The following is a 15,631-nucleotide window of genomic DNA, read 5'->3' on the forward strand; positions in this document are numbered from 1 at the left end:
CCATCCCCCACCAGTTCTTTTTCGAGCTGGTTAAGACACCAGGAGATGACTTCTTCACAAGAACCTGACTTCCGTGCAAAGCCATGCTGTGAGGATTTTTGTTGGGGGGCCACAGCCAGCCGTGCCCAGGGCTTACTCCTGGCTCTGTGCTCTCAGCGTCACTCCTGGCTAACTGGGGAAGGGGGGGCGGGCGAGGGTCCTTATGTGGTGCCAGGGCTGGAACCTGACTTGGCCCCGGGCAAGGCACCTTCTTCTCCCTCTTTTACCTCTCTGACCGTGTCTGAAGGAAGGACACTTGCCAGCCAGCCTTTCTCTGCCATCTGTTCCCAGGGGTGCCCAGCCGACTGCAATCTCAGGGATGGGGGACCAACTCCTAGAGGGTCCCTGGGACCCCAGGACATTCATCACCTCTCTAGCTTGTACAGATGCTACACCATGCCACTTACTTACTCCCAGAATGACCTTGACGCCCACCCCTCAACCCTGGGCAGTGAAAACCCTCACGTCCAGTCCCTGCCACTATGGAGATCTGGGGTTGGGGCCGGTGTGTGGGGGGGGATTAAGGGTTGTGTCTCCTTAAGCCAGAAATGCAAGCGGTGGTCCCAGGCTCAACTGCCTGGGCAGAACTGTCTGATGGGCTCCTTGGGGTCAGGGGAAGGGGTGCTGCTTCCTGTCCCTGGACCAGGAGCACCTGTTGTCCCGCAGTTTAGGAGAGTGTCCCCAGGGGCCCACTGAGCCAGCCCTTCGCCCTGTGTTTACTCTCAGCCCAGGGAATCAACCTGAGACCCCACATTTAACCTGCACATCCTTGCTACCCAATCCTGTCCCCTAGAATGCAAGGTACAGGATGGTCGTGCTGGCCTCTGGAGAGAGAGGAGGAGGGCCCGGTACCCTCCCCTTCTTGGGGGACGCTGGGAAAATAAGGGGCAGCAGTGTTTCAGGCTCAGCACCTCACCTTTGGAGCCAGGTAACTGCGGGGGAGGAGGAGACTGTCCCCTTCTCCGAGGGCGCCAGCATGAATAGACCTGCCAGCACCATCCCGCCTCCAGCCTCAGCAGGCCCAGGATGTCTCCAGACACAGGTGAACATCACCGGGAAGGGGGCGGTGAAACCCGTCTGAGTTGCGAGCCCCTGGGTGTAAGTGCTACAACTCCTTGTGTGTCATGGGTAGAGTTCGTCAGGATCATTGAGAGTCGGAGACTGGAACTCCCGGGAGGCCAGTGGTGCCACCAACGCCTTCTGCCACATCGTCATCCTGGCCAAGTTCAGGCCCTGCCAGGGAAGGAGAGTGCCAGATGGTGAAGGTGGCAGAGCTGGTGTTGCGGGTAAAACCCAGGAGGGGGTCACAGCCCCGCATGCGGTTCCCAAGCTTCCTCAGATGCCCCCTATTGATGTCACCATAACTGACAGGTCTTCCCAGACTAGTTCTAGAAGGCGTGTGTTGGGGTGGGGGGGTCTCTGGGGGGGGCTCTCAGCACCATGTCGTTGACTTCGACTTTCTCACAGTCTTGGCCACTGGGTAAAGGGGTGAGGGGGGTGCCCCATCATCTGGCTAGCAGGGATGGTGCCCAGCATGGCCATGAGTCATGGCCCGGCCACTAGGTACGCTGACCTCAGCCATCAGCTGGGGAAACAGGCTCCAGGGCACACGGGAGCTCAGCCAAAGGGAAATCCAAGCCTTCGTCCCGGCCACACCTTTCCCTCTGCCCAGCCTCTGCCCTTCATCTTCAGGACACTCATCCCAGTTACCTGTGCTGGAGGAAGATCCATCCGGGTCAGTTTCCGGCCACCATGGTGGGTCCCAGGTGTGGTACCAGGGATACAGCAGCCACTGAGAGGGGCTGTGACTGGGTCACCCCCTGCCATAGGCACAGACACTGTGATCAGGGGGAATGCAGAGAGTCCCTGATTCCCAGAGGGGAGTCCCCGTGGAAGGGAAGTAGGAAGGCACACCCATAGGAGGGAGCACATATTGAAGGGTGGGACAGGGTCTCCAGTCCAGAAAAACTGGGAGAAACAGTCCATTCTGGACAGAGTGACTCTTGCTGAGCTCCAAGGATGCTTTGGGAAAAAAAATAAAAACCAGGAGAAATTAAATGGCCAGTGGACATGGAGAAAGCAAGGGGGGCCCTCAGGGGTCGGGGAGATACTGCAGGGGGGAAAGGGGTTTGCCTTGCACAAGGCCAACCTGGGTCCGACACCCAGCACCACAGATGGTCCCCCAAGAACCACCCCCAAGGGTGAACCCTGAGCACAGCTGGTTGTGATCCCCTAGCAAATCTGGCAGTGGGTGGGAGAGGGAAGGAATCTGCGCACCCCACAGACCAGGAAGCTTCACAGCAGCAACCCCAGGAACTGCACCAGGGCCAGAGGCCCAGGCTCAGGGCCCCTCTGCACAGAGGCAGAAACAGGAAAAGCTTTGACGGAACCGACACGATGGTCACACGGTCACTTGACCAACACCTGTCGGAGACCCGCTGGTTACCAGTGGGCTCAGGACCCACCGTGGCACCAGAGGGACCCCTCCCTGAGGCCCATGGTGAAGGACCGAAAGAAGTCGGGGTTCAGGGTTACGAGGGAAGGCATAGTACCCTCAGGAAGCACAAGGACGTGATCCGCCTAGTGTACGGTGAACTGGGGGATCCGGTTGTGGGATGGATGAAGATGATGGATGAGATGTAGCATCCCAAGGGGCACAGACTGCGGCTGAAAACGAAGGCCCCACTTGAGTTACAGGTCAACTCAGCTGTCCCCCTCAGGTGTCCCCATCCCAGGGCCGTTTAGTGGACCCCACACTGGAGAGGACAGTTCCAGGGAGAAGGAGCAGTCCCCGCCCCTCAGGTGGATGTGAGAGGTGACGTTTCCCTGGGACTTGTCCCAAAGGACCCCCGCAGGCTTCCCCTGTGGAGCCAGGCTGCACCCCTCACCCAGAGTCTGTGGCGAAAGTGTATCTGTGTGCCCATCCTTTCTTTCCCCTTGGGAGTCAGGTCTGAAGGCTGGGCACGTGCTCAGCCAGCGGTGGAGCGTTGGGTCCGGACCTCCCTCAAATCTTGGCAAGCTCCGAGGGGCAGCGGAACTCCCTGGCGGTGAGAAACAACAGGTGGGGCCAGGTAAACGTGTCTTCACCAGCAAAGCTGTTTTTTTTCTTTTTTGTTCACACCCAGCAATGCACAGGGGTTACCCCTGACTTTGCACTCAGGAATCACTCCTGGCGGTGCTCGGGGGACCCTATGGGATGCTGGGGATCGAACCCGGGCTGGCTGGATGCAAGGCAAACGCTCTACCCGCCGTGCTATCGCTCCAGCCCCAGCAGCAGAGATGTTGCCACCAACAGTTTAAGGACCCCCAGCCCCAGCCCTGGGCACCAAGAGTCCTTTCTGCCTATCAGCACTGCCCTCGGACCTGATGCAGTGGACACACCTTTCAAAGTGGACAGAGGTCCCTGGGCTTGGAGAAAACAGGTGCCCGGGGCCTGTCACCTTCCACCTGTTTACACACAGCAGGCCGGGACGGATGCTTTCCTGAGCCATTCCTAGACCCCCAAATCACCTCCCCAGTCACGCGGAGCACCGCACAAGGCCTTAAGTGAAAGCTGTGAGGGTGGTACCTGAGCAGTTCAGGTACTGGAGGAGTACTGAGCACTGAGTAGTACTGAGCAGTGCAGCGGTCCAGGGAACTGGGAAGAACCAAAGTGGACCTTTGGTTCCCCAAGGAAGGGGCTTGGCTCGGCCACTCAGAGCGGGTGCCTCTGGCCCTGGAACGGAACAGCCACCGCCAAGACAAATGCCCGCGCGGGGCTCGCTCCATGCGTCCCGTCTGCAGGAGAAGTGGAAGCTCCCTCCAGACTTCTCCTAGTGGGGGGAAACAGGAGCGTTAAGGGGTGTCACTTGCAGTTGCAGAAATCGGGGTGGACTGAACCTTCTCTCAGCCCCAGGGGATGGCAGCGTAATGACATTAAGCAGGAATGACTCTGACTTTTTTTTTTTTCAGGATCGCTTGATCACTTGACTTCCCATTAATCGTGGATTTGCTCGAGCGGGCGCCAGTCACGTCTCCATTTGTCCCCGTCGCGTGCTAGTGTAGCCCAATGGCGTCTGTTCGTTCTAGGAACACGAAGAGCCTCAAACCGATCGTTCAGGATCATGATGAAGAAGTCTGACCATCCAGTAGGTGGGCAGCCACACGGTCTTTTGACGTCCCGTGGAATCCACTCAGTAACGGCTCTAGTTCAGTGGTCATCTCCAAATCTCATTACATGTCCAGCCCATCTGATTTTCGAGGCCTTGGCAAACGAGACAGTGTCCCTGATTCTTGATCCTCGAAGGAGGTTGGAACTCCGGATTCTTTCTCTCGTTTGAGTGAAACGTGATACTCCAAGCATAGCTCTTTCGATTCCTCTTTGGGAGACCCGAATAGCATTCGGGATATATGACTTTTTAATGATTTTTTTAAAAGTATAGTTTAACATGCTTCCAGTATTACTGGCGTGAATGGTCTTGATGTGCAAAGTTACGGCATCCACCACCAAGGCGTCCCAGACCATCTACCGCTGTCCCTGTGTCACCTCTATGATGTCACCTCTATGGTTCTTGGCAGGGTGGGGGGAAGGAAGAGGGATTCCTAAGCCGTGCTCAGGGGACCAAAGGGGTCATGCCAGTGATTTCAGTCAACCTGGCCAGACTTCAACGCTGCAGTCAGATGGGGGCGGAGGAGGGGGCGTGTCCCAGAGCCCCCAAAACAAATCCACTGTGCTTAGGGGTCAAGCGATTCTTCTCTTTTTTCGGTTTAGGGCCACATCCGGTCAGGGCTTACTCCTGGCGCTGCACTCAGGAACTACTCCTTATGGGCTTGGCGGACCATATGGGATACTGGGGGTTGAACCCAGGTCAGCCATGTGCAAGGCAAGTGCCTTACCCACTGTACTGATTCTTCTTTTGCATCAGGATTCACTGCTTCTCGACCCACCAGGACAGCAGATCTATGGCCGGCCCAGAAAATGCGGTGCTACTCGGTGGTCTGCAGTGCCAGGACGATCCAGCCCACCTTGGCTCTGCTTGGGGGATCTCTGGGGCTGCACCCAGCAATCCTTAGAGGGTCCATACAGTGTCGGGGATAAAACCAGGGTCAGCTGCAGGCAAGGCTTGACCACTGTACCCGTTCTCTGGTCCCCAAAGTGATTCTCAGACACGCACGGTGTCATGTTGGAATGCACGGCTCATATCTGCGTCCCAATCACCCGCTTGAGCTGTGGTCAGCACTCCCAGGTGCCAAAACTCTGGGAATCCCCTCTGGAGTGTCCTCTTGGGCCACCCTGTCTGAACCCCATTTCTGGTTTCTGCACTGCTTGGGGCAAGAGAGTGGACTTTTCCGTGCCTCCGTTTCCCTACCTGTAAACAGGGGGGAAACTGAGCCACATTTACACGCACGGACCGTTGACACACAGGCACGAGCGTCGGTGCCACTTGGCTTCTGCCAGGATCCAGCTGCCAGGGTGGGCCGGCCCGTCTTGCTCACCCTCTTGCCCTGACCTCCAGTTATCTGTGGAGGGCAGAGGCGGGGTGGGGGTGTGCCCGGGACAGGGATGACGAACGGGAATGTACTTTGCGTTGGGAACTGTCCCCTCCCCTGCTCCGCGCCACCAAATATGTTCATGCTGGCTGAGGCCCGGTCAGCGGCCACCTCGGGGGCCAGACCTGGAGCTCAGCGGCTAATTTTAGCAATGACTTGTCGACTCAGCTGCTGCTCCCACATTGGCGCAGAGGGAGGGTGGGGGGAGGGCTGGAGGCAGGGAAGGGGCTGAGAGAGACAGAGAGAGAGAAAGGGAGAAAGAGAGTGAGTGAGAGAGAGAGAGAGCGTGCCCAGGGAGGGAAGGAGGACACTTCTCCCAGGCTCTCGCTCTTCCGGCTTTGCGGGGGTCTCTTCCAAGGGTTCAGAGGACCCTCGTGCAGACCAGGTACTGTTGGGCTAGACTGAGGAAGGGGCCTCATGGGCTGATGAGGGATCTGGGCTGGGGGTGGGGGGCAGGGTCTGCAGAGGTGGGCGGCTCGTCTTGTGGTCTAGTTTAGGCTCTGCTGGTGTGTATGTGTGTATGGGGGGCCTTGTCAGCCTTTGCCCTGGGCGGGGCCCGTGCCCCCTGGGAAGCTCAGCATGGCTGATGGGAGGACTTCGGGAATGCCACTGGGTGGCCACTCTCAGGAGGTCCTGGCCGATGGGGTTTCCAGGCGACGTTAGCGTCCTAAGATAACCTCAGCAGTGGGGACAGCTGCGGCCACGGCCTTTCCTTTGTCCTCAGCGCCCACTGCTGAGGGAGTGACTGTTCCCAATGTCGGACCCCTCGGCTCAAGTCTCCAGCCCGGGTGGGGAGGTTCTGAGGGTTTTGACTCCAGAGACGGGCCGGCAGCTCTGGGGCTGGTTCTGATTCGACTGTCTGCCAGGAAGACAGAGGCTTCCGGCGACACCCCACCGTCCACGGGCTTGGACTTGAAAGGGGGTTTCATTGCCTCCTTGCAGGAGCCAGATTTTCTTGGGGGGGGGGGTTCCATTTCCTGGGTTCCAAAGACCTCTGCAGACAGGGAGTGCCTGAAGAAGGGTCCAGCAGGGAAAGCTCCTGGGGTTCTGAGCTGACGTGGTTCCGGTCCAGGCTTGACCCAAAAGGAGTAGGCCCCCAGAAAGCGGGGTGGCCCTTTTCATTCTGGGATGGCCCTGGACATGCCGGCACCTGACCCGCAAGGACTCCGCCTCTGGCTGGCCTCAGCCGCTGACCTCCTGGCTGCTCCCTCTTGTGTCTGGGGGACACGTCTGGGTGGAGGAGGAGGGGAGGGCCGGAGCTGTTGACGATTAGGGGTGAATTCTAGAGAAAATTAGAGGAAGACGGGAGGGTGTAGGACAGTGGGGGAAATGAAGAGGAGAGGCAGGAAGAACAGGAGGAGGAAAACAGGGTCAAGAGCAGCAGAGGAGCAGGAGGAGGAAGAGGAAGAGGAGGAAGAGGAGGAGCAGGAGGAGGAGAAATAGGAGGAAGAGGAGGAGTGGGAGGAGGAAGAGCAGGAAGATGGTCTCCTGGCCCATTGGTTTCTAAGGGGCTGTTGGTTACCAGCTCAGAGGTACAGGCTCGGTCCCTGGAGCACCCCATTTGGACCCCACCACCGACCAAACCAGGGCTGCCCTTGCTGAAGCGTGTCCTCTTTCACAAGCTTACAAGCGCACCTATGTACAGCGTCTGCTTTCTGCATGGCCAGTGCTCACCTAGGGGCAAGGCCAGGGGCGTTCCAAGACGGGGACAGAGGCTGGAAAAATAAAAAGAATCTCCGTGTGCCATCATGGAGGGAACCAGGACTCGAGGGCTCCCTCAGCCGGCCCTGGCTTACCTGCAAGGGTCAACAAACTCTCTCCAGGTCCCCTTCGGGAAAATGGTTGGTGGCTGCGCTATATGGCCTTGCCTTATTTATTTTTAGAGTAGCACTGTCCTCCTGTTGTTCATCGATTTTCTCGAGCGGGCCCCGTAACGTCTCCATAGTGAGATTTGTTGTTACTGTGTTTGGCATATTGAATACGTCACGGGTAGCTTGCCAGGCTGTGCCGTGCGGGCGAGATACTCTCGGTAGCTTGCCGGGCTCTGAGAGGGGCGGAGGAATCAAACTCAGGTCGGTCAAGTCAGACGCATGCAAGGCAAACGCCCTACCCACTGTGCTATCGCTCCAGCCCTTTGGCAGGTTTGGAGGATTAACCAGCAGTGCTCAGGGCTCTTCTGGCTCTGTGCTCAGAGATGACTCTTTTTTTTTTTTGCTTTTTGGATCACATCTGGCAATGCATAGGGGTTACTCCTGGCTCTGCACTCAAGAATTACTCCTGGCGGTGCTCAGGGGACCATACGGGATGCTGGGTTAGCCATGTGCAAGGAAAATGCCCTCCCCTTTGTACTACAACTCCAGCCCAGAGATGACTCTTGGTGGGGTTCAGGGAATCATCGGTGGTGCCATGCATAGAACCCAGTTTAGGTTGACCACCCGCCAAATAGGCACCTTAATTCCTGGACTATCTCTCCAGCCCCCTTCAGTTATTTTAATTAATAAACTATTTTTAAAGAGCAAGTGTAAGTTCACAGCAAAATTGAGGGGCAAGGGCAGCGATCACCCAAATACCTCCCGCCTCCCCCAACGGGCAGCCACCCCTCACTAGTAACATGAACCCCCAGGCTGGTTCCTACTGGCAGAGAACACACACAGACATAGACTCAGTACCCAGAGCCCACAGTTCACACCACAGCCACTGTGTACTCTGAACAGGCATGGACACATGAATCATGGTCTGTGTCCAGAGTTACAGAACCACACAGAACAGGTTCTGAAAAATCCTCCAGGTTCTGCCTCACCACCTCCTCTCCCAACTCTCTTCCTCTTAACTCCATACTTTCTTGCCCAGATGGTCAAGAATTACAGGGGCTGGAGAGGTAGCACAGCGGGTAGGGCATTTGCCTTGCATGCGGCCGACCCGGGTTCAATTCCCAGCATCCCATATGGTCCCCCGAGCACCGCCAGGAGTAATTCCTGAGTGCATGAGTCAGGAGTAACCCCTGTGCATTGCCAGGTGTGACACAATAAGCATAAAATAGAAAAGAAGAAAAAAACAGAGTGAGCAACCTTTATTTTTTTTGAACTCAATAAATATATTTATTTAGTTATTTAGTTATTTACAGCGGTAGGGCGTTTGCCTTGCACGCAGCCAACATGGCCAACCTGAGTTCGATTCCTCCGCCCCTCTCAGAGAGCCCGGCAAGCTACGGAGAGTATCTCGTCCGCACGACAGAGCCTGGCAAGCCACCCGTGACGTATTCGATATGCCAGACACAGTAACAACAAAGTCTCCAATGGAGACGTTACTGGGCCCGCTCGAGCAAATCGATGAACAACGGGAGGACAGTGACAGGGACAGGGACAGTGACAGATTTATTTATTTATTTTTTGGATTTTCTGTTTTTATTTTTTTTTTTAATTTTTATTAGTGAAACGCCATGAGGTACAGTTGTAGACTTACAAATTTGTGTGCTTGGGTTTCGATTATACGATGATCAAATACCCATCCCTCCACCAGTGCCCATTTTCAAACACCATGGATCCCAGTATCCCTCCCACCCCCCCATACCACCCTGCCTCTGTGGCAGGGCATTCCCTTTTGTTCTCTCTCTCCTTTTGGGTGTTGTGGTTTGCAAAAGAGGCATTGAGTGGCAATCATGTTCGGTCTATAGTATTGCTGTTTTAATATTTTCTCTTTCTGGAATTTTCTATGTGGTGAGGAATGAGGTAGGAATTAAACATAATGATTTTTGCCTCATAACACTACAGTACACAAGAAATTTAATAATTCATTCCCTGACTTCTTATGTAAAGTCTCCTGTGTCATTTACATATTAGTAAGCAACCTTTAGAGCCTGGCGTCTCTCAGCCAGAGGCACTCGTGTTCCCTCCTCATCTTTGGAGCGTCCTTCCTTGTGAGATGTGAGCTGGAATTGTTTGAAAAGGGAGAAGGTGGAGGACTCACAGGTGCTGCTCTTCCCAACCCCATCTGCAACCAAAACAAGAGAGGGCAAGGAGCCTTCTCTGAGGCACACAGCTTAGAACAGCCCCTGCCTTCCAGGCTGGACTTTGGGGTACAGCAAGAAAACCCACCTCACACCCCGAAACCAGATTCTCCACCACCATCCTCCAAGTGTCAAAAGAAAGGTTAAATCTCATCTCTACTTTGGAAGCAACAAAAAATGAAATTTAGCACATGGACAAGGTCCTTGATTTGAGAGTCCGTGAGGTTAAGTCAGAACCATCATTCCTCCCTCCCATGCACACACACACACTCACACACACGCATGCACACACACAGGAACATGCACGCATACATACACACACATACACATATACATTCCATGTCTAGAGACATCAGCTTCCCCTGAATCATGATCACCCCCCAAGTATGACTCACCCAGCTCCGTAATTTTCCTTTCCTGCTCTCTTTCTCATCATGCCTCTCTCTGATGCTTTTGCTTCTTTTGAGGACCACGGTCACGGTCACGGTCACGGTCACAGTCCTCCCGTTGTTCATCAATTTGCTCGAGCGGGCCCAGTAACGTCTCCATCACGAGACTTGTTGTTACTGTGTTTGGCATATCGAATACATCACGGGGAGCTTGCCAGGCTCTGCCGTGCGGGCGAGATCCTCTCGGTAGCTTGCCGGGCTCTCTGAGAGGGGCGGAGGAATTGAACTCAGGTCGGCCATGTTGGCTGCGTGCAAGGCAAACGCCCTACTGCTGTGCTATCGCTCCAGCCCTTGAGGACCACAAGGTCTGGCAATGAAGGTAACAGCTTTGAGAACTGGTTGGTGGACTGACCAGTGATGAGACTTGAGGAAGCAGGCAGAATTCAAGGTCTGGCTGCCAGGGGAATTCCTCTCTACAGTGCAGTTTGAACTGTTTCTTGGTGACCAGGAAGGTTTGAGTTTGAGTTTTATGGAGAACAACTGGATGAGAGAGAGAGAGAGAGAGAGAGAGAGAGAGAGAGAGAGAGAGAGAGAGAGAGGCAGAGACCGAGACCGAGACCAACAGACAGACAGACTCCGAGAAACACAGAGAGACAGAGACAGAGGCAGGTGTTCAAAAGGATTGAATTCATGCTGAATATGAGCTATGAGTTTGGGCAGGAACAATGAGGCTTATTTCGCAGATCAGGAAGTGAGATTAGCAGTTCAGGTGATCCAGGGTCAAGCAGGGTCAACTCATATCATGTCTCAGTCACCTCCGGGAGTGATCCCTGAACACAGAGCCAGGAGTAAGCCCTGCGCACTGCTGAGTGGGCCCAAGCTCCCCCTACCCCACACCACTACCAAGTATCTTCACATATCTCCAAATGTCCCTGGGGCAGCACTGTCACCAGCTGCTGAAAACCATGACTAGAACCCAGTTGGGCCAAGTAGAACGTTCTACCGTGTTTGGGATGTTCTGCATCTATGCTGTCCACTGGAGGGGCCCCGTTGATGTTTCGAAATGTCGCTAGTGTGACTGAGAGGCTGAAATTTTCATCTCATTTTATTTTGGTTCATTTAAAGTTGGTTTTCCTGTCACTGCTGCAGCCGAAAGCAGTGCTTTGGGAAGCAAACAGGAAGGGTAGAGAGATAGTATTTGGATGGAGTCTGCAAGCACCGCGGACAGTCTGGGCAGCTGCCCAGGGGAGTGCCATCAGGGCAAACAGCAGTCTGCAAACAGCAAGGACTTGGCACCAGGTGTCACCCCTGGCCATACCTTTACCCAAGGCAGTCAACCTCTGCACACTTGTCTGATGGTGCAGGCAGAAGGCCGGATTCTTCTCTGTGTATTACTCCAGTTGTTCTGCCCATCAATCAGTGCTAGTCTGCACACAAATGTTACTGACCATCTTGGCATGCGAGGGTTCCAGGAGTGTCATGTGAGGGGGTGGCCCAATGTGGAGAGGTGGAACTTTAGGGAGGAGGAAGAAGTGGCAGACAGGGAAGCTGAGGACCCTGTCCAGTGACCGTCAGGAGCCCGTGCCTGAGATGCGTCCCGTCCCCTCCCTAGTTCACGGATGCGAGCACAGGAGCAGAGGCCTGGTGGCCTCGGAGGGCTTGTAGTTCTGCTTCCAAAGAAGAAAAGCCATCGCGGGGCCCCTGAGTGAGCCGAGGCTGCTGATGGAGGCTTCCCTTGGCCCCAGGAATGAAGGGGATCTGGTGCAAAGTCCCTTTCCATTACCTCCGACTCAGTCAAGTCCTCAGCAAGCTGAGCTGGACGGTGTGAGTCACGGGATGTCTGTTTGGCCTCCACAGGTCAGTGGGCATCCCTCCTGCCTTTTCCCTGTCCAGGCCCAGGGCAGACATTAGCAATCGATCAGAACCCTGCTCTGCACGAGATCTGATCAAAGGCAAGTGGAGATCTACTTGCCCCTGGCCATAATGGTCAGGAGAGGAGAAGAACGGTACTAGAGGAATCAGGTGGGTTCCTAGTGATCCCAACAGCATAAACGGAGGGTGCCCCCACTAAACTGAGCAGTCCTGACCTGAGCCGCAGTCCTTGGGTTCCACATCCAGGACCCACCTGGGCGCCTGTCTTGGCCAGAGGGTGCCACTCTTTTAGGGGGGTGTCGACCTCGGGCTAATGCTTCAATCTCTGGCTCTTTGAGAGTGAACCGAGATGCCAAGGTTTTTGGTTTTTGGGGGGAGGGTGCGGGGCAGGGTTGGGCCACACCCAGCATTGTTCAGGGTTCACTCCTGATTCTCTGCTCAGAGATAACTCCGAGTGGTGCTTAAGGGGCCCAATGTGAATCCTCGGCATGCAGGAGAGATGCATTATTCCCTGCCCTAGCTCTCCAGCCCCGGGTGATGCCAAACTGAGAGGCGATTAAACCCCAGGCCTGGTAAGTATGGAAACAGCAGTTTGGAGCCAGGACTCATCTCAGTGCTTGAGACTGATCACACAGTTGATGAGCACCTCCCCCATTTGACAGCTGAAAAGACTGAGGCTCAGAAAACTTCCTGGGGGTCCCACAGGGTGGCAGACCAGGAACTTAGGCTCTGCCCCATGCCAGTCTCTTCACGCAGATCCTGACAGCAAAGGGGGCCAGACTGGCAGCCACCGCTTACTCTACTGCTGTGACCCACCCACTCTTTCACTGTCTCATTCACTGAGTGAGCACTAAGGCCAGGCCAGGCCCTGTGCTGGGCCCTGCAGCTGATTGGTTGGCAAGCACTGGGCATTCTGCTCTGCAGAGAGACCTGAAAGGGCATCAGATAGATCCAGTCTGATGGCAGTGATTCAGTGCTGGAGGGCAGAGGACCAGGATCAGGTGATGGAGGATCCAGGGCTCAGGGGGGTGGCTGAAGTGCTGCAATGGCCAGAGGTGGAGGAAGGCGCCACTCAGGAGGAAAAGCATGTGACCAGGAAGTGGGAACCGTGTGTGCAAAGGCCCTGGGGTGGGCGCTCCATGAGGGTACCTGGAAGTCAGGGTGGAGAAAAGGGGAGATCCTGTAGGGCTACTGGTTTTGAGGGTCCCGGAAGTCGCTCTCCAGATGTGGGGGTTTGTGCCATGAGATAGGTGAAGTCCTCCCAGCTTGCTGTGTCATTTAGGGGGCCGGGGTAAGTTTTTGGGGCCCATGAGCCCTCTCTGAGATTCAGCATGTATGTGGAAAGTGTTTGAAACCCTCCCTACCTTTGGGAGTCAACTTTCCTTTCAGTGACCTCCCCTTCACCCCAAATTGGGACTCGAGACATCCATAAAATCGCCGTGTCTGGGGCCTTGTTCTGGGCTGAGATCAGCAGCTGTCTAGGCAGGTGTGGGGGCCGGGCCAGACAAGCGCTTAAATAAAGGCAGACAAAGCTGGCCCAGTGCCACTGGCTCTGGGTCTGGGTCAGTGGGGGCTGACCCTGAGCCTTGGACAGGCAGGAGAAGGGGAGAAAGCCCAGCTCTGAGCTCCCTCTCTTTGTCTCTGTGCTGGCCAAGCCAAAGGCCCCTGCAGAAAACTCGCTGAAAGGATTCCCCGTGGGGTCTCGAAACTGAGGGTGATTCTGATCAGGCCTGGCTGGGTGGAGCAGGTGGGGGACAGTGACGAGGGCAGCCTCTATATCAGGCCTCTTCACAACGGGAGCTCCCAGCCCAGGCTAGCTGAGGTGCATCTCCAACGGGGAGGGGGTCTTTGCCCCCTCCTTTCTCCAAGAGATGTGCTTGCATGCACTCCAGATTTGGGGTGGGGGCTTTGTCAGCTGGAGAGCACCCTGGGCTGGGCGCTGTCCTGAAGCTATCACTGGGCTATTGGCATGTGGACCCATGTCCAGGGGCAGCCGTGTCCCTTCTGGCATCTTAGAGCTTGAAGGTGCCTGGATGCCTGGCCCTAAGGGGACCTTAGGGTCTCCACAGTGGGGTGCTGCCAGCCCCAGAAATAGCAGCCCCATCTGTAATACCTATCAGTTTCCCAGGGCAAATACTCTCTGGCTCTGTGCATGCCAGACACTCCTGGGACTTGGCCCACAGCAGGATTAGAAAGAGGCGCATGAGATCTTCTCACGAAGAGCTGGGAGTTGGGTCCCCCCACCCCCACTCCACCCCCCGCTGGTTTGCCTCACAGGTTCTTGTGAGATGAGGAGTGCTGGTCTCTGCACCCTGGGGTGGCGCGGCCTCCTTGATGCTTAGAGCTTGTTCAACTGTTGGGTGAGTTGACCTTGCACGGATCAGGCCCATCAAAAAACCTGGGATGATAGTTTTGAGAGGTAGAGCTGGTGTGTGTATGTGTGTGTGTGTGTGCGTGTGTGTGTGTGTGTGTGTGTGTGTGCGCACGCGCACACATGCATGACAGTAACTCCTAGAGCAAGGATGTATGCGCTATATGTGCATGATAATACCCCAGTAGCTGGTATATGGAGTGTGTGTGTGTGTTTGTGTGTGGTATGAATAGTGGTAATTCTGACAGACCTTTTATATATCGTGTGTGGTATGAATGAATGATGGTAACTCTGACAGCCTCTGTGTGTATGTCTAGAGTGTGGATGGTTATAGCACTAGTTGAGTGGATGGTTGTGGCTCTGATTGTGTATATGGTTGTAGTTCTGATTGTATAGGTGATGTGGATGGTTGTAGTCCTGATTTGTGTAGGTGTGTGGATGGTTGTAGGTCTGATTGTGTAGGTGGTGTGGGTGGTTATAGCCCTGATTGTGTGCAGGTATGTCTGGATGGCTGTAGTTCTTATTGTGTTTAAGTGTGTGTGGTGTGTGGACGATGGTAGCTCTGAAGGTCATTGTATATCACTGCGTGTGTGTGTGTGTGTGTGTGTGTGTGTGTGTGTGTGTGTGTACGAGGGGGCGGAATGGTGCAGCCACTATGGAAAAAGTGTGGCAGGGTCTTTAACAGTAAAACCAGATTGCAGTAGGCTCTGCCTCAGGTCTCTGCCTGGAAGGAACGCAGCCCCGGCCCCTAAAGCCTCACGAGACTCCACGGAAGCACCATCATTCACCCTGGCCCCAGTGGGACAGCCAAGTGCCCACCAACATTTGGATGGGTGGATCAGGGAGATGTGGGCTGTTCCCACACCAGACGCCATTCAGCAACATCTGGAAAACGGTCCAAAGTGAAGGACTTGTAAAAGCCCGCACCCACCATCCTTGCCTCTAGGGCCAGAATCCCCAGAAGGGCTTTTACCCAGCAAGCACCTCTGGGGGCCCTGGGGCTGAGGATGGAGCAGCCAGCCAGATGGGTGCCAGGGGCCACTCTGCGAGTGCCGGGAGAGGGGCAAAATGCCACCAATTTATATTCAAAACTGGAAATTCATCAGAAACCAGGGCATACCTGTGTTTCCCAAAGTGGGTGATCTCGGTGCTGGAATGGCTGGAATGGGGTGGGTAGTGGCCATGATTTGTGTTCCACGTTACTTTGCTTTCACTTTGACACTAGAGCTGCAATCTGTGTGAAGCCATGGCCAAGTGCAAGCCACAGTGGTACACATCAGTACCATGTCAAAAGAGGTAGATTTCAGGTCACTGAGTAATTTTTTTCCCCCCTGGAACCGTGGATGGTAGACCAAATACATGTAGGACCCTCAGGTGTATAAATTCCCTCCATGGGGACATCTTATAGCTGGGGACCTTAGCATA

Source organism: Sorex fumeus, unplaced genomic scaffold, assembly GCF_029834395.1.
Source record: "Sorex fumeus unplaced genomic scaffold, SorFum_2.1 ptg000025l, whole genome shotgun sequence".
NCBI lineage: Eukaryota > Metazoa > Chordata > Mammalia > Eulipotyphla > Soricidae > Sorex > Sorex fumeus.